The 18,357-nt window shown below is 40.4% G+C and overlaps 1 long non-coding RNA gene across 1 annotated transcript; it reads right to left on the bottom strand.

Annotated features, from left to right (window-relative positions):
* Positions 1-10,817: 10,817 nt before the first annotated feature.
* On the bottom strand, positions 10,818-15,093 carry LOC141569220 (uncharacterized). Its single transcript, XR_012492704.2, has 2 exons — positions 14,968-15,093; positions 10,818-12,565 (listed from the first exon to the last, which is right to left on the bottom strand). It is a non-coding gene; the product is annotated as an uncharacterized LOC141569220 (long non-coding RNA).
* Positions 15,094-18,357: the final 3,264 nt, after the last annotated feature.

The following is an 18,357-nucleotide window of genomic DNA, read 5'->3' as shown; positions in this document are numbered from 1 at the left end:
ATATCAATAGCAGGTACTAAGCATGAAATCTATCCCGGTTTTGGAAAGTGGAAGTAAGGGGAGGAAGCAAATAGGCCTTGGGTGGGACTGTGCCAGGAGCAAACTTTGATCCTGCTGTTGGGGTGGGGGCAATGTGTACAATGACAGCGGAAATAGAACCACCTCTGTGTCTAGGGACTGGAAAAAGCTGGGTGCCTCACACTGCAGGTGTCAGTGCTCCAGGAGCCTGTTATCTGATGTGTGACTGCAACTATTTTCCCAAGAAAATTAAAGTGACTTAGTCAGTTAACCTGAAATTCCCAGCAGGGTTGTGCTGGTGGATTGGAAGTTTCTCGCCAGACCTTGGAGGCCCCAGAGCAGCACACTCAGAGCCCTCAGAGATGGGATTCCACTACCACCTAGTGGGCGGTAAAGGGGCTGCCTCTTTGCCCCTCCACTCCAGAGAAAGTCAAGGAGACTGGGAAGGAAACAGCCAAGAAAGAGGTTAATTTGGAGTCCTTCTTAGGGTTAGCACAGATCGTAGGACTATTAGTCTTTCCATCAGCCACCTGAGGGAAGGCACCTATTCCATTGGGTGGGTGAAAGAAGCTGGGGGGCCTGCTACTTACCCCAAGAGTTTGGCCCTTGTGACCTGGAATCTTGGCATGTGTCCAGCCTGCTGTGGGTAGTAAACTGACCAGAAAGGAGCATCAGTCCTCACCAGAGAAAACCCATTTTCATATTGGAAGCCAGGGAGCTGACTAATTTACTGCAAATCAATTCACTGTAGTCAGACTGCGGTTTGGTAATTTCTATTTCCCTTGCCGCCCCCTTATGCACAGAGCAGGTCAGTCTGGGAACAGATTTTTGAAGGCAGATGCAGAACTCACAGTTTTACATTAAAAGAAGTGATATCCATTTATGTACAGTCACAATGAGACTAAAACTTAGGCTCACTGCCTATAAGCTCATATTCTGGAGGAGCTAGCAGCCACATAAACAAGTAAATGCAGAAAAATGTGATTAGAGCTTGTGAAGGTTAATTTTATGTGTCAACTTGGCTAGATCACGGTACCCTGTTTTTAGTCAAACACGAATTTAGATGTTGCTGTGGAGGTAATTTTTGGATGAGATGAACATTTACAGTCAGTAGGCTTCGAATAAAACAGATCATCCTCCATAAAAGGTAGGCTTATCCTATCAGTTGAAGGCCTTAAGGAAAAAAACTGAGCTCTCCTGAGGAAGGAGGAATTCTACCTCCAGATAGACTTCAGAGTCTAGCTGTAACATCAGCTCTTCCCTGGGTCTCCAGCCTTCCAGCTTGTCCCACAGATTTCAGACCTGCCAGTTCCATAATTGTGTGAGCCAATTCGTTAAAATACTCATAGGTTGATAGATAGAAGAAAGATAGATAGATAGATAGATAGATAGATAGATAGATAGATAGATAGATAGATAGATATAGAGATAGGGGTATCTCCTATTGATTCTGTTTCTCTGGAGAATTCTGACGAATATGGATCTCTAATAGACAGCTGTTCAAAGCAATCTGGCATCACAGAACAGTTTATTTTGCCTGGGAGATCGGGGTGAATTTACATCAGTGGTAACACTTAAGTTTCTTTTTCAAGAACAGACAAATTGAAGTTCTCCATGGGAGGGAAGGGAAATGAATTTTCCAGGCAAAGGGGACAACCAGAAATGACTCGCTCAGAGACACTTGCTGTGTAAGTCAAGTGGTCCTCAATAACTCTAGTCTATGGGTGTGAATACATAGTGTGAAGTTAATGTAAGAAGTGGGATGCTTGAGTTGCTTCCAAGACTGCTAGGGCTAGACCAGTAAATGCTAGGAGGCCACTGCAAATTTTAGCTCAAATTCTGATAAGAATAACCTGTGTATGTGAAGGCTCAGAGTCAAAGAGCTCCCTGGAGAAGCAGAAATGAAATCAGTCTTCTCTCTGTTTATCTCTAATATCGTGATGAAAAAAAACTAGAATATGATGGTTAAGAGGTTTGGCTCTGGATCCCACCCTCCACTGTTTAGCTAATCGTGAGACAGTCACTCTCTAGACCTCAATTTCCTTGTTTATAAACAGGCTAATGATCGTACCTGCCTCATAAGGCTGTTGGGAGGATTCAGCCAGATCATGTACCCAGCATGCTTAGCCCAGTACTGGGCACCTTGCAAAAGCTCACTAAACATTATTGTTAACTTATAAATGAAGCTATTTAAGCAAAACGTTAGCACGGTTTGATATAAGGTTGGCAATTTTTTTTAAAAGCTTAGTTGCAAATAGTTATGCTGGTGTATTGATCAGGAACATACGCTTCTGTCTTCTGTCTTTGAAGATGATCCATTAGGGCTACAATCATATTCTTGTTTTACCAAAGGAAAAGAAGAAAGACACTAATTCTGATTATGTCAATCAATAAGCATGGCTACACAGACGTTCAGAGGATATATCACTTACCTGCTCAGGTGTTTACCTTGTACTCAGGGCCTTAGGGCGCCCAGTGGGCCACTGTGGAACTTGAGTAAGGGTGTGTTGTTCTAACGTCATGTTGAGAAAGAAAATGCACGCCGTACAATCTTTCCCATCTCAAGCTTCCTGCACTTTTCCTATGAGCTCTAAATTTCTCCTGTGGGGACTGTGGCTGAGCGGTAGAGTGATCAGATGGTGAATGATTGAGAAGTAGCTTCATGGAGAGCCTGAGGCAGCCTGGTCCTCATTAATATATTTTGCCCAGGCCCCTGGAGCAAGACTGACAACTGGACAATTGCACTTGTCATCTGCCTAGAAGTTGGTATCAGAAAAGTATTTTCTCCTACAAGGTTAATGCTTGTTGAATATTTCTGGGACACCTGCAGATAGGTACCGCACAGAACGTATGATCAGTTGAAACATTTCAAGCCACCACAAATTTCCACAGTTATAAAAATAATGATTCAAACATGCACACACACACACACACACACACACACACACACACACACTTAAGCACATTTCACCGACACAAACACACATACCCCTATCCTCAAATGTCAAATGAAATTCAGGGCTTCCTTCTCTGCCGTCTGTGAGAGGAGTCTCCAGAGAACCTTTCTCAGGTGAAATTTCCTAAACTCAGGGCTTAGCTCTCTCTGATAATTGTTACGAGGGCTGCTAAGTTCTGAAACCTATTTTACTAAGTTCGGAGCCAAATTTTGTGTTCAATGGCAGCAGCTATTTTATTAGGTTGGTGCAAAAGTAATTGCGGTTTTTGCATTTATTTTTAACCTTTTAAAAAGATTAGGATTTAGACGAGATTTGTTCCCCTAGACTAATTTTGATTGCTCAGGTCTTATTTTTTATGTTTGTGTTGATGATGTTATATTTCATATCTACACTTTACAAATTAAAATATGAGAGGTTTTGAAAAACAGTCGGTAACCACAAGATGGTCATGGGGGTTTGAAAATTAATTTGGGGAACGTACAGAGGGATAGTGGATGGGGGGAGGGGGGTTCACACAGTGTGAGGGATATAAATGATAAACGTCTAAGTTTTGCTTTGTCTTGTGCACCTGAAACTAATTAAAAAACAAATAAATAAATTTGAAAAAAAAAAAAAACTTTATATTTGAGGCAAGTGTATATGTACACATACTTGCTTGGAGTCTTACATAATAGTAGTAACACTAACGATAGCCACAAGATCTCCACTTTCATGCTGCTTTTCAGAGAAATATATATTATACCATAATTTATACTATACCTAATTTATAACCATGAATGTTCTCTCCAAAAGCCTCCATGGTTATAAATCTCATGAATCCTCTTTCTATAAATCCCAGAATCACAGAGCAGATCCTATTTCTTCTAATGGTATTTTCTAGTCCCTAAATGTCTAGCCAGGTGAAGCCTGGATTTTGAAACATATTGATACTCCATTATATAAAAAATACGGGTCTGGGGGTTATTTCTCTTATTGATACATTGTTGAGACTATGAAACAGGCTTGTTTCACACAGTAGTTAAGGGTGAAAAGAACTGGGGACCAAAGAATAAATGCAGAACTAGAATGTTAGAAACCTGGGCCATGACTCTAGCCTTGACATAACTACTTTGGGGATCCAGGAATAACTCCGCTATCCAGGACTCAATCTCCCCATTTCTTATAGGACTGAATTAGCTGAATGAAGTCATAAACGTTCAAAAATACTTAACAATGAAAATTTATCCAAACGAAATCTTCTGATGAAGCTAATAATAATAATAATAATAATAAATATTTTAAGTGTTACTAAAACTAGTGGATGTAGCAATGTGATACACACTTTCTCCCTTCAGGAAAGAAGGACATTTCCCCACAGCTGCCAACAGCAGACCATCAGTATCACACATCTTTGGGGACTGCCTATGCTGAAAAAAACTGCCACACCCCAGCCCACACCTCCTTCAAGGGCAGCCGTCATCCAATGACTGATTAATACAGAATATTGATCAAAGACGTGGCTTCCATTTCAACTCACAACATCTCTAAAGGGTCACCCAACATCTCTCCAGAGCTTCCCATGGGATTGACTGAAGACTAACTTGGGGCTTTATTGCGACTAAACTTGTCCTCCTGTCTGATCCTGCTTCCTTCTCCACCCTTCCTCACGCTAATCCACTTGTTTTCAGATGGTCAGGCAAGTGAGTTAAAATAAATCACTACTACACCAGAGAAAGAAAATGGAATGTTCATTGAAGCTCATTATGAATTGCTGACTTGCAAAGAATTATAAAAACTCGAACATGCCAAATTCACAAAACCGTGTAAAATGTTATATTTTATGAGAATTTTAAGAGATTGTTAGGGGTCACTTTGAATATATACTTCCTTTACTCGTACCTGGCTCTACAATTTAACCATCTGGCAAGCAGGACTTCCACTATAAAACAGTGCTTGTCACAATGAATGTAAATAATTGAATTATTAATATTAAATAAATGTAAAGTGCTTAGAATGACACCAAGTACTGGGAAAATGCTACATAACATTTTGTTATTATTACCCTTCTTTTACAAATCGAAGCATATAGATGCTAAATAGCACTTGAAATCAGTCCCAGTCATCTGCCTTGAAACTCTAAGCGCTTACCCACTTTGCTGTACTTGAAATCTTGAAATAAATCAAAGGAGAGCTGTCTGGTTGGAAGGGTGCATAGTGGGAGACTCTGCTTAACTGCCTGCTCCCCCACGCACCCCTGCAACTCCTGAGTGGACTCTGGTCCTGTGGTCTGTGAAGCACATTTTGAAAACATGCAGAGGGGGACGATCCTTCTAGTTCTCACATCCTATGATTGCCAATAAGATTTGTGCAAATCCAGGCACATTTCTTAGCCAGAGGACCATTTGCAAGGTGGCTTCTCTGATCTAGGTATGCAGCCTGCCATCTTACAGTAAAATTCTATAAGCTAGACAGGTTTACGCTACATCCTCAGAACAAATAAAGATAACAGCTGACATTCCAACCTCACATTCCATCCAGACCAGGACAAGGTCTTTAGTCGCAGAAGCCCGAGAAGCATGCAAATGTTCCACCTCGCTCACCTCTATTGGGTCTTTCCTGGCAAATATCGGGAAAAAGGGATATGGTTAACAGAGCTCCAACTGCATAGATATTGAGAGCAAAGAAAAAAGTAAGTTTATTCATGCTTATAAGACTTGGCCCTTGGAAGAGCACAGAATCGTCTGGTAAACAGAGAAGAAGCTCTTGCCATTTGTTCCCTCACGTCACCCATTTGAGCTCTCCTTTTACTATTAGCCACAAGATCCTTGACCTCAGCTTTCCAAGAAGGACTTAACCTTGTATTAAAGAGCTACTGTAGGGATTACCGCTAAGCTTTGCCCATCTGGCAGCTATTGAACCAAAACCTTTGTCAGGTGGAACCACTGGCCTATTATTCTGTAGCTTTTACCCGTGGGTCAAATACAGTCCTGCTACCCAGTCATGAGACCCTGCCCTGTTGAAAGACAGAAAGGGAGAGTGCATGGGGTGGTGGCCGCTGGCTCCTGCGCTTGGTTTTTCCCAATGGCAATATCCTAGTGTTGGAAAGATTTATAGAAAGTTAATTCAGTAAGATTAACATACCATTTTAATGCATGCAAATTACCCTGTCAAAAACCACCCATGTGTTGAAGATCTGAACACCGACCTTGAACTGGGCTGGAGTTAAGAAGTCCACAGAGGACCCAAAAAGGGTGTGTACCGAGCTCCTCTTGGCATGAAGCTGAAAGATTGCTGAGAGGGCTCCCAGGAAAAGAGATGAAGCAATTGAGCAATCCTATCAACGAAAGAGTCTGTTCATGAAGCCTGGAAAGAGAACTGAAAAAGTCCAAAGCCCCGGATGGCAGCTGAGACCCCAACCAAGGCTTGAAATGGGGGTAGGAGGCAAGCCTGGGAAGGAGTCCCTGAGGAGCCAGCTCCAGGGGGCATCAGAAGCTTTTTACAGAGGGGCTGGGGATGGCAGGAGACTTTAAAGGCCACTGAGCTAGTGGAGACACTAAGGGCCTAACAGAAAGAGGGGGAGGGCTTGATGAAAGAGGCGCCTTGCTCAGAGCCTTCTCTCTGCACTCTTTCTGCTCTCCTCCCAATGTTTGACTTCTGAGCGAATGCCTTCAGGGAAGCGAGGATGAAAACTTATAATGGGTTTGCTGCACAGAGCTATCTGTGTCCATTTTCAGCGTCAGCCAGCTCATAAAGAAGAAAGAATCAACATAAAGGAGCAGTGAGGAAGAAATGGGAGGTAGGGTCAAGGCTGCTATTTTATGCCCTGGCTTTATTGTCTGTGGCTTTGGGGTTTCAGAAAAATATTCATAAAAGTAATCCATGTTGGCTGTGCAGATTACTGTCAACTCTAATTTAAGGCAAATCAGGCTTTTTGTTCCCCTCATGGTTTTTGTTTCTTGATTTTTTTTCCCCCTCTTTCGAACCTACTCAGTAATTTTGATAGAAAACTCCATAAAGTAAAATGGGGATATATAAAGGAAAGGCTGGCCATAACTGGGGCTGTGTCTGAAAAATGTGGATCCTCTGCGTGGCAGAGCAGCATCAACCGTGAGCTCCAAGAGACTGGCCCTGGGTCCCAGCTCAATGCTGTGAGTTGATGGGCATTGTATCAATCAGCAGCGCTTCAGATGGACGTTTCAAAAACACTGCCTACAGTGGCTTAAACAACTGGAAATATCACTTTTCTTCTATAATGAGCACTCCTAGGGAGACGGTTGCTGCTGTGCCTTTACCAGCTCGTTCAATTCAGCACCCAGGTCTCACTAGTCTGATTTTATAGTCTGAGCCACATGCCCTTAGAACAGGGGAGAGTAAAGGGGATGAGAAAATGGCACTTACATCAGGAGAAAAGGCTTCCCCAGAACCTCACATCAGGCCCCATTCAGGTCTCCGAGGCCAGGCTGTGCTCCCAGAGGCAAAGGAGCTGGGCATGACACCTGCCCCGCAGGGCAATAGTTGTAGAAAGAAGGGAAGGGAAGGAAGAAAGAAGAGAGAGGAGAAAGATAGGAAGAAAACAGGATGAGTGGAAGGAACGATGGAAGAAAGGAGGTGAGTGAGGAGGAAAAGAAAGAAGGAATCCTGGACTTAAATTAAGAAGAAATGAATTTCTACGACAGCCCTAACTAACTAGGGAGACTTGAGAAAGTCAAATTCTTTGAGCTTCAGTTTTTTGTTTGTTTGTTTGTTTGTTTTTTATTTATAAAGTAAGGGTACTTGTTTCTACTCCACAAGCGTGTTACAAATATTAAATATTTAGAGTACGTAAAAGTCATTTTATAATCTGTTCGGTAGTGCTAATCATTTTAAAAAATGATTGCTCCAACATGAGAGCATGACTGGTGACAGCCATTTGGCACAGCGGGTCGATTTCCACGAGCAATTGTAGCATGGCTTGGGCTTGAAAAGCCTCTGCCCCCAGATCTGACATAAAAATGAAATGGATACTACGCTTTCGATGACATTTTCAGGTACTGATTTTATACAGGCAGAACTAAATTGCTGACATCTTAATGAGGGTCATAGTGAAGAACGCCCATTAGATGGCAGCAGAACTCTTCCCAGGTACTTAAGGTTTCCCAGGGACCCTAATTAAAGAAGTCCTGTAGCAAACTCAGTACTGTTTAAAAAACGCATGCCGCACGTTCACGACACTTATTTTTCTTTGCAGACTTCTCACAAGCTCCTTTTTGTTTATCTTTTCTGGAATTGGAAGTCAGCCATCTCGGTAGAAACACGGAGTGGAGGTAGAGGGATTTGGGGGACAGGCACACAACCTTAACCAGGAGACTGATAAATGAGTTTTATCACCTGGAAAATGGCAATCACAGTACTACCTGAGTCTTAGGGGATTGTGAATGTTAAATAAAATTATATCGATAAAGCACTTTGCACAGTTTTGGGGATAAAAATAAACACTCAATATGTTTGTAACGTCTTCTCATCTTTCCCTTCTTTAAAGGTTAGCAGCCGCTATAGCAGCGTAAGGGTAATGTAACAGGGGAAGGAAAAAAGTGGTATTTTATACCAAAACTCTGGTTGTAGCCATTCCTGTCTTCTTAAGGAGTGGACTATTCCATCTGTGGGGTCGATCATGCTTTTGTTACACTTTGATGAGGCTTCTGTTCCAGGAAGGTGGCCCACGCTGGGTTCTACGACATGAATGAGGATGAGACAGAGAGAAGCTCAGTATTTCCACGTGAGCAAGGTCAGCAGCAAATGTGTGAAGAGGACCACAAATCAGAAAGAGTCTGGGAGACGAGAAGTGTAGAACCCCACGGAGGGAGGCCAGGGGCCTAAGAACAGAACCGGAGAGAACTGTACCCATGGATTCAGAGAGCCAAGAAAATGGAAAAACAGGGGTGTCTCATAAGTAATTTTGAAATATTTGTCATACTCTCATGTGACTGCCCTTCCTCACCCCACCCTCAGCAAGGGTCTCCTGCACACCTACTGCCCTGCTAGTGCTACGTGTGCCATCCCACATGAGACCGAGGGAAGTGGAAGCCGCAAGTCCCAGAACAAGTTAATAGCAGAGAACTAGGCAGTGGAGCGTATGGATGGACTCTTCTAGGGGTCTGCAGAAATGCTGGGCAGATAAACTTCCCTACTACGTGGCAGTGCATGTAAAGTAACTTTCATTTGGAAATGATTTCAAGCTTCCTGAAAATTGAAGAATAAGGATAGTACAAAAACACCCATATACCTTTTCCCCAGATTGACCTCTTATTAAAATTGGACGCTATTTGCTGTATCATTTGCTCCATATATCTATCTGTATATACTCTCACATAGATTTTTTTTGTGTGTTTTTTTCTGTAACTTTTGAGGGTAAAACATGTTCATCATGGCTCTTTACCTTTAAATAAATAGTTAAGTGTGCATTTCCTAAGAATAGGGATATTCTTTCACATAATCACAATATATTTACCAACTTCAGTAAATTTAACATCTGTGTGGTACTTTAATTGACTATCTATATTTTCATTCTGTCAAGTGACTCAGTGAGGTCCTGAATAGCACCGTTTCTCTTCCAGTACAGAATCCAGTTTAGGTGAATTGTTAAATTTACTATTTATATTTCTTTAGCCTTATTTAATCTAAAACATCTCCACAGCCTTCTTTGTTTTTTAATAGTATTGGTATTTTTAAAGAATACCACTTACCCCTTAAAAAAATAGAATTCTCCTTATTTTCAGTTGTCTATGTCTCCCCAGTGCATACATTCAGATCATGCATCTTCACCCAGAATACAACATAGGTGATATTGAAACCTTCTTAAGTATCACATGTGAGACATATAATATCCAACTGTCCCTCAGTGGGAATGTTAATTTTGATCACCTGCTCAATGTGCATGATTTCTCCACTGTGTAATTACTACGTGTTCCCCTTCAATAGTAATCAGTGTGTAGGGAGACACTTAAAATCATGTGGGTGTTCTCCTCTTTCTCAAAATTTCCCCCATGATATAGCACACATTAATGATTCTTGCCTGATCCAATCTTTACTGTGATGGTTGCAAATAATGATTTTCTGTCTCTTGCCTTCCCTGCATATTTACTAGTAAGCACCCACCATTCTGCTGTAATCAGAATCCCCCCTCCTTCCTAGTTATTATTTATTTAACTATTTATTATCCGTTTGGACTTATCAAGGCCTATTGTTTCAATAGTTTATAGTTCATTACTGTGCTTCATCATTTTGATGCTTAAAGTGTCACAGATTTGGCCAATAGGAGCCCTTTCAGACTGGCTCCTGTGTCTTTCTGACATGTTCTCATTATATTTTTAAGTACTTCCTTATTTTCTGACACACAGTGTTCTCATCTTGCACCTACTCTATAAGCTATTCCTCAGAACATTGTTTTCTTTTAATACTAGAGACCAAGACTTGGACAGTAGGCACATTCATTGATCCTGGGATGTCTTTACTTCTGGACCCTTAAAACTGTGCTAGGAAATATTGGTATACACAGGCAGATGCACAAAGATGTACACACACACATACACATACATTCATGCATGTACACATATGTGTACACACATGAGCATGTACATATACATATACATAGTTTAAAAACCATGAATTCTCATTGATACCTCTGATTCCCATTTATCCCCATAGGATGTTTTCTTGCTTTTCTAGACTAGAAATGCACATCATTTTAATTTAAATATTAAAGCAAAGGTTGATTCCAAGAAAACAGAGGACCTGTTGCCAATTTGGCAACAAACAGTAGAGTTACAATAGCAGAAGGAGAAAGCCACAAGAATTAGTTAGAACTGTCAGGAGTAAATGGGAAAATAACTATAAATATGTTTTCATTTATTTACACACTCATTCAGAAAACATTGATCAGTGCCTACTAATTGTCAAGCACTATTTTAGGTGTTGGGGATACAGCAGTGAATGAAAGATTTAAAAAGTCTCTAAGAAACAGATAGTAAGTAGTATGAGACACAATATAAAGCTAATATAAAATATATAACAAATGTTCATGGTAAAATACTACACAAAAGACCAAATCAGGGGAAGGAAGGGGAGGTGCTTGAGTGGGGAATAGAGTTGACATTTTATAGAGAGTTTGGGGTGGCAGTTTCTTTGATAAGCTCGTGTTTGAGATTAGATCTGCAGGAGGTAAAGGAGCAGCCATGAAGATATCTGAAATAAGAGATCCAGGCAAAGAGTAGACAGAGCACCTCCTGGTAGGACGTGATGGAGGAAGAGTCGGGGGGCTGCTGTGGCCACAGCTCAGTAGGTGAGGGGAGAATGTTAGGAGCTGAGGTGGAAGAGGCTGTGCAGGGTCAGGTCCTGTAGGGCCTCATGTGCCTGTGTAAGGATAGGCTTGCAATCTGGGTAAGGTGAGAAGCTGCTGCAAGGTTTTGAGTAGAGCCATGGCATGGTCTGACTTCTGTTTCACAATAGTCACTGCAACCATTCTGTGAGAAACATATTGCACGTGGGCACAAGGGAAACAGGGAGGACCAATTAAAGGGAGATGGCAGAAGCCAGAGACGAGCTGCAGATGATTGCAATAATCCAGAGATGATGAAGTCTGTACCTGGTTTACAACAAGTGTGTGCACTTTGAAGGTGGAGACAGGCACCACGTAGCAAGCATTTATTGGCGCTCACTATGTGCCACACACTATCATATGGCGCTCACTATGTGCCACACACTATCATAAGTTCTGTGGAATACAAAGATGTACAGCACACATTCAAGCCCTCAAGGAGCTCACAGTCCTCAGAAATGATGGTGAATAAGCCAGATATGTACGCAGATATTGAGAGTCACTGTGATATACACAGTGTGTAGTATTGATCAAGAGTCACCCCAACCAAGTGTTGTAGTCACACAGATGAAGTACCAGTTATCAACATATGTGGACTCAGGGAAAGCTTCATAGAATAGGTGATTTTGAATGAAGGAGATGAACGAAATCATGGGGATTTTGAGTGAGAGAGAGTGAGAGAGAGGGGGAGAGAGAGAGAGAGAGAGAGAGAGAGAGAGAGAGAGAGAGAGAGAGAGAGAGAGAGAATCTTCAGTTCTTGAGTTTCCAGTTCTCCAGTTCCAGCCACAATTCTCATCACAGCCGTCTGAGTTCTGTCATCCCTTTGGGTGCCTGTGCAATTGTCTGGCATGATTTTACAACAAACTCTCCTTATGTAATCCATCTTCATTGAGTTTCTTTTCTTTGCAACCGATGAATCTAGTCTGAGCCATAGAGAAGATAAGAATGTAGACTGTAGACATCAGATGCAGCTCACCTGGATGTGCATGGTGAAGGAGAGAGAGAAGTCAGGGATGCTGTCCATATCTCTGGCCCAGGTAGGATGGCAACATCATTTAACAAGAGAAATATGCAGGAAAAAATGACAGTGTGTTTTCAGATGGGATGAGTTTGGGCTTTCTCCAGGATGTAGATGGTACACTGGAAGCTGATGGACAGCCATCTGGGAACGGAAATTCTGGAAGGCATTGGAAGCATTGCTGATGGAGCTGCGAGAACTTGTGGGGAGAGCAAGAGTAGAAACTGTAGCATGACAATGCTGTAGGCAAAAAGAGAGCACATGAGACCAAAATGAACAGTCAGGAACGAAGTAAGGCAAATAAGGGAGAAGGAGGTCAGTGAATACCAAGAATGAAAGCTTTTCCAGGGGGAAAAATATCAAAGTTCTTCCTTAGACTTCAAATGACCTATTTTACCATGTCCATTTTATTTTGTTTATTTGTGCTGAGGACTTAATTCCAATACTAAGCTGTAACTTAAGAGCTCAAACTGTGTTCTCTTGCCAGACTTAGCAGAGTATAGTTCATGTAGTTAATCAACAGAAGTATCATTAAATAAATGATGGTCCATAATGCCTTGAATAATTCTGTGGATCCCTAAAATGTTATTTCATGGACTAGGATTCTTTAAACAGGAACCAAGACAAAGTATGAATAATAATCAATATGTCTTCTTACAAATACAAATACTTAAATTTTAAATATATATCATCCTACAGAGTTTAGTTGGAAGAGTCCCGGCCACCTGCTTACACCTTTTCTACCTTCTTGGGGTAAGGTTTTGAAGGATCCTAGGAGTATCTATTGATGTTGTTGTTAAAAAGCATTGAACTCTTGCCTTATGTATCCCGGATACATTCTATATTTCTAGTCTGGCAAACTCACTCAGCTGCTTATCCGCTAGTCCTCCCCCCCTCTTTATTCTTATCTGACTAGAGGGACCCTCTCTTGTTACCTGTGGGCCCCTAGGTAAGTAAGTACATCTTTCTGGGTCTCATTTTTCCCCCATGTGTAGATTGAGAGGGATGTTATACTTATCTGTAAATACCTACTTCAAATATTTTATTTTCCCCTCTGTCTGTCCAGTCTTCCCTGTGCAGCAGAGCTCAGTTCTGCCTCTGTGTACTGCCCCTGTATTCCCAGTGTAATTGGGTATCCCAGCTGTTTCAACACTTGCCCCACCACACTGTGAGTGATTGTTGACTTTCTCCTGTCTCCATATTCAGTTAGAAAGTTGAGGTTGGGGACCACATCTTACACATCTTTGAATTGCAAGTATTTAGTCGAGGGCCTGGTGTTCCACAAATGTTTGGTGAATTGTACCGAAGTTGGTCCAAAAGACCACCAATTTACTTTCTAATCGCTAATACCTGCTTCTTCTATTCTACGTGCAAGTCAGATTTATGTATTTTTCTTGGTTGTATGAACAGAGTAGAATGTAGTGGAAATTTTGTTCTGTGTCCTATCTTTTCATTTCTTGGTTTATTTTACATTTATTACACAAAACTTCTATGAAACTGTGGAAAGATATTGTTCCTTTTTTATTTTTATTTTTTTATAGAGGGAAAGAGATGAAGAAAACACAAGGAAAGTTTCAAAGGTATTCTGGGAATTCAACTAGGAATGAACTCTTTTCTTTCTCAATGTTGAACCCCAGGGTGAGCAAGGACTTTGTAAATACAAAACAATGAGTAAATGAATGCTGTGGCCAAATCTGTGGTTTACAGTGGAAGGTGTGGCACATATGATTTGTTGTGGAAAATTTTCAACGTCTCAGACTATTCTGTTCAGGGAAACTCTTTAAAGTGCAATTATAAGGGCACATAGAGCTTCAAAATCTGTGGTCAGTAGAAATGATGTTAAATATGCACTGGCCAAAGCAGGGTGTACGCTCTGTGTGTGAGCTTGGAGGGGGCTGCCAGATAATCTCCATGTGCAATAATGTCATTTTTCATGAACTTTTTTATGTCCTGTGGGGAAACCAGCTTTGTGGCCACCATCCATCATTTCCAAAGCCAGCAGCAAAGCCATCTTTGGCAAGGCTTCTGCTCTTGAAGCCAAGCCACCAACAACTACTCTTTCACACAAGGCTTCCTGGCCTAACCTACACTCTGTTAACCACATAGTCAACGCCCTCTTACTGGGTTGCAAGGAGGCCATCGAGAGGGTGAGTGGGTAGCTGGGGAAAGAGGGCTTATGAAATCAATTTCAAAGGCTAGACAATAATTTTTAGAAAGTTGAGTGTGTGGGGTGATGAAGGGCTTAAGATGAGCCTCAAATGGGTTGTTTTTGTAAGAACAAGTAGGTGAAACATGTGAGAGGATTTTATGAAGGTGAATTTTGTAGAATGCTGTATTGATATGTCTCTTTCACATGTATACTAGAAATTGTTAAATCCATCCCTTCTCCCTCCACAGTCCCCTGGTACTTTATTGGTACATTTGTACAGAGCTTATGACAGTGGGTCATGTATTAATTATTAATGTGTATGTCAATTTTCCCTGGTAGATCTAGTATGACAGGCATTGCCATTCATTGACCTGCATCTCCTCCACAGTGTCTGGAATAGTGACTGACACATTTTCGTAATATTTGTTTATCTTACTTAACTATATTACTGTAATAAAGTTAAAGCAAAATGAAAATCATTAGTGGCACTTACTGTGAGGAATCAACGAGTAAAACTCATAAAATCCAAGAGTTGAAAGATGAAATTCTGATTCTTGAAGGTGTGCCACACTCTGAATAAGGTATTTTTTATGATAAAACAATCACTTTCTTACTACCTGAGGAGAGAAAAAAAAAGGTGATAGTTGATAGTTGAGATTTTTATCTAAGTCAGTATAATTAGACCTTCCATGTGGATTTTTATTTTAATAAATGTTAACTTTTTTTCTAGAATAATAACAGTATGAAGAAAGAAAGAAACAAAGGTAATGAAACCATAAATAGAAAGAATGAACTGGATATTGTCCAACTAAGATCACTGATCCTCACATGCCAGCACCAACCTTGCCTTCACCATGGCCTGTCTTTACCTTCTGAATGGATGGAAATGTAAGTCTTCAGACAACATGAAGAAGAAAGGGTTAGCTGTCAGGGAATGTTGAAACAACTGGTCCTTGAAACAGGGAGTGTTGAAATAATATGTTGTTTTAAGAGTCTTCACTGGGAGACTAATATTTCAACACATTTGAATGACTTCCTTGCTGCAAAATGTTTGGGCTTAAAAAAAATGAAGTTGGGTAAGTAATAGGAGCTTTAAAGAGAAAAAAAAAAATTACTCAGATAATTTAATGGCAGAGAAATTGGGGACTTAGTACTAGAAACGTTCCCAACAAGCCCACCCCATGTCTATTTCCATGGAGCACTGCTTGGAATTGGACCCACTTTCCAAATTAAAAATTGAAATTAGTGAGAAATAAATTTGGGATTTCCAATTTCTTGTGAGGGAATTATTGAGGAAACTAATGTTTAAGTGAAAAATTGGATTTTCTTACCATTAAAAAACCCATCTAAACCTACATATTACTTATCTTCACTCCAACAGGGGCCATAAAGAACAAACAATTACAGTTATTTTATGGGACCCAGAAATCTGCGACCCAGGAATGCTTGAAATTTAATTTTCTGAGAATTAGGGAAATTATGATAAATACTTCCATCCAAATGCTGTACAAATCCATATATAACACTTATTTCACAGAAATTGAGTTCCTATGTGAAAATAATCCTGTGATAGTGTTTCATTGACTTAATTTAAGTGATGATTAATTTGCATAAGACTAGAGCTCCCCCATCTGAATGCAGAGAATACAATCCTCATTTTTAAGATGAAATGATCTGGGTTACAAAAACCATACCTATTAGACTAACGCCAGTAACTAGAATACTGGGCCTTTTCCAAATATTTATTAATTCTTTCCTAACATAAGTCTTATATTTTAATTCTTTTGATTTTAATTTGCACATTCTTTTATCTCTTATTTATCAGTAGAAATTTTATTATTATTAAAGCACATGGAAATATGGAGATTTCAATAGACAACTGAGACTTCCACAGCAGCTTGACAGGTCTTTTATGAACATCCCTGGGTCTCAAACGAATAGCAAACTCGGTCTATTGTATAGGATTTGTGAGAGAAGACTATAAACAATGTACTTTTGGCTTCTTACATTTGTACATAAAACCAAGGTCTTGCATAAAATAAGTGTGATTATTTGTTCTTCATGGTCCCTGTTAGAAGTAAGGTAAGTAGCTTTAGATGTTTCAGTTTTTTTGATTTTTTTTTTAATGGTTCTTAGAATCTGGGATCCAGGAATACCTGAATCTTTCTTTGCAAACCATGTACTCCCCTACCGCCAATAGGGTTCCCAAATGATAGACATGAAAGGATCAGTAGCCAAATAAGAAATAGAGTATCGCGTCTATGAGTTTCTGTTTCTCATTTGTTTGTCTTGTTCTTTTGTTGTTTTTGGTTTATATACCACATATCAGTGAAATCACATGGTTCTCTGCTTTTTCTGTCTGACTTATTTCGCTCAACATTACTCTCTCAAGATCCAACCATGTTGTCACAAATGTTCCTATATCATAGACACAGACAATAGTTTAGTGGTTGCCAGAGGGTAAGGGGGGTGGGGGGTGGGGGGTGGGAGATGAGGGTAAGGGGGATTGAATGTATGGTGATGGAAGGAGAACTGACTCTGGGTGATGAACACACAATGGGATTTATAGATAATGTAATACAGAATTGTACACCTGAAATCTATGTAATTTTACTAACAATTGTCACCCCAATAAATTTAATAAAATAAAATTTAAAAAAAAGAAAGAAATAGAGTATCGCTTTATTGTAAGGTGGCTGAAGGCTCAAACCTCAACACAGGGCTGTCTTAAGAAGCTTGTCTGGCACACATGGCTTGAGCTAATGTCCAAATTGGGCTAAGTCTTAAGTCTGGCATCTAGCCACCGCAAAGCCAAAATCCAAATCGTGGACCTCACTCCTTCTGATCAGCTTCATGAAAGAAGGAAATCACAAGATGTGGCACTCAAATTGATGGACTGTATCTATGTGTTGAAGAGAGAGAGCAACAGAGCACCAAAGCTGCCCTCAATAGTCAGGCCCATAGTTGGCTCATGCAATCACCCAGAAGAGATGCAAGAGATAGAATGCCTGTCACATGCATGATTAATGGGTCCAGTCAATGCCCATAGTCCAACTCAATTAGCAACTCCTCTTTTGGGGAGGGGAGGGGAGGCAGGATGGAGTAGACTGAGAGGCAGGCAGCCCTCCCCATGTTCAGAGCAGAGGTGGAACTCAATGAACGTAAGCCTGTGCCTGCTCTGATGGGAACAGGCAAAAAACTTACAACCTTTGGTGACCTTCTCTTCATGGCTCATGACCTGAGGACTGACAACTAATGTTTTAAAATCATGTGTCACATTCCTTCCTCTAGAGTCTGTCTACCCCAACCTTAATAATACCTCGTAGGCAAAAATATTAAAGAACCACTTTTGTGCTCAGAGGAAACAACTTTCTCTGTTCTGCCTGGCTCTGTTCCTGCTCCAGAGTCTTCCTTTACAAACTGGGAAACATATAGTAAAAATATTTTTATTTACAATTTTTACATAATTTAACAGTAATAACTGTGAATTGTTTATATTTTCAAATAATTCTAAAAGTCTTAACACCCCAAACCATTCCTCAGATCTATTTACCCCCAAATCAACTACTGTTAACTTTTCTACTTATTTCACGTAATTGCTGCTTCCTTATTTCCAAATAGCCTGTTGATTCTACAAGTCTTGAGTATTATTTTTTAATTTTAAGCATTATGTTTCGACAACTTGCCACTAGACATAAGTATTTAGCTTTTCCACACCATTACCATCCACGATTCACCTCCTCACAGATTTCTAACATAGTTATATCACAACTTTCATTAAATCATTAGATTTACATTCTTATGAGTAACAATATTGTTTACTTATGTGCCCCTACTTTCTTATAAACACTCTGTTGTTATTGTTATTTTTGGAGTTAATTGT

Source organism: Rhinolophus sinicus, chromosome 9, assembly GCF_057876585.1.
Source record: "Rhinolophus sinicus isolate RSI-liver-muscle chromosome 9, RSI-T2T, whole genome shotgun sequence".
In the NCBI taxonomy this organism is placed as follows: Eukaryota; Metazoa; Chordata; class Mammalia; order Chiroptera; family Rhinolophidae; genus Rhinolophus; species Rhinolophus sinicus.
Note: the sequence above shows the minus strand (reverse complement) of the source record. Positions and strands in the feature narration are given on the sequence as shown.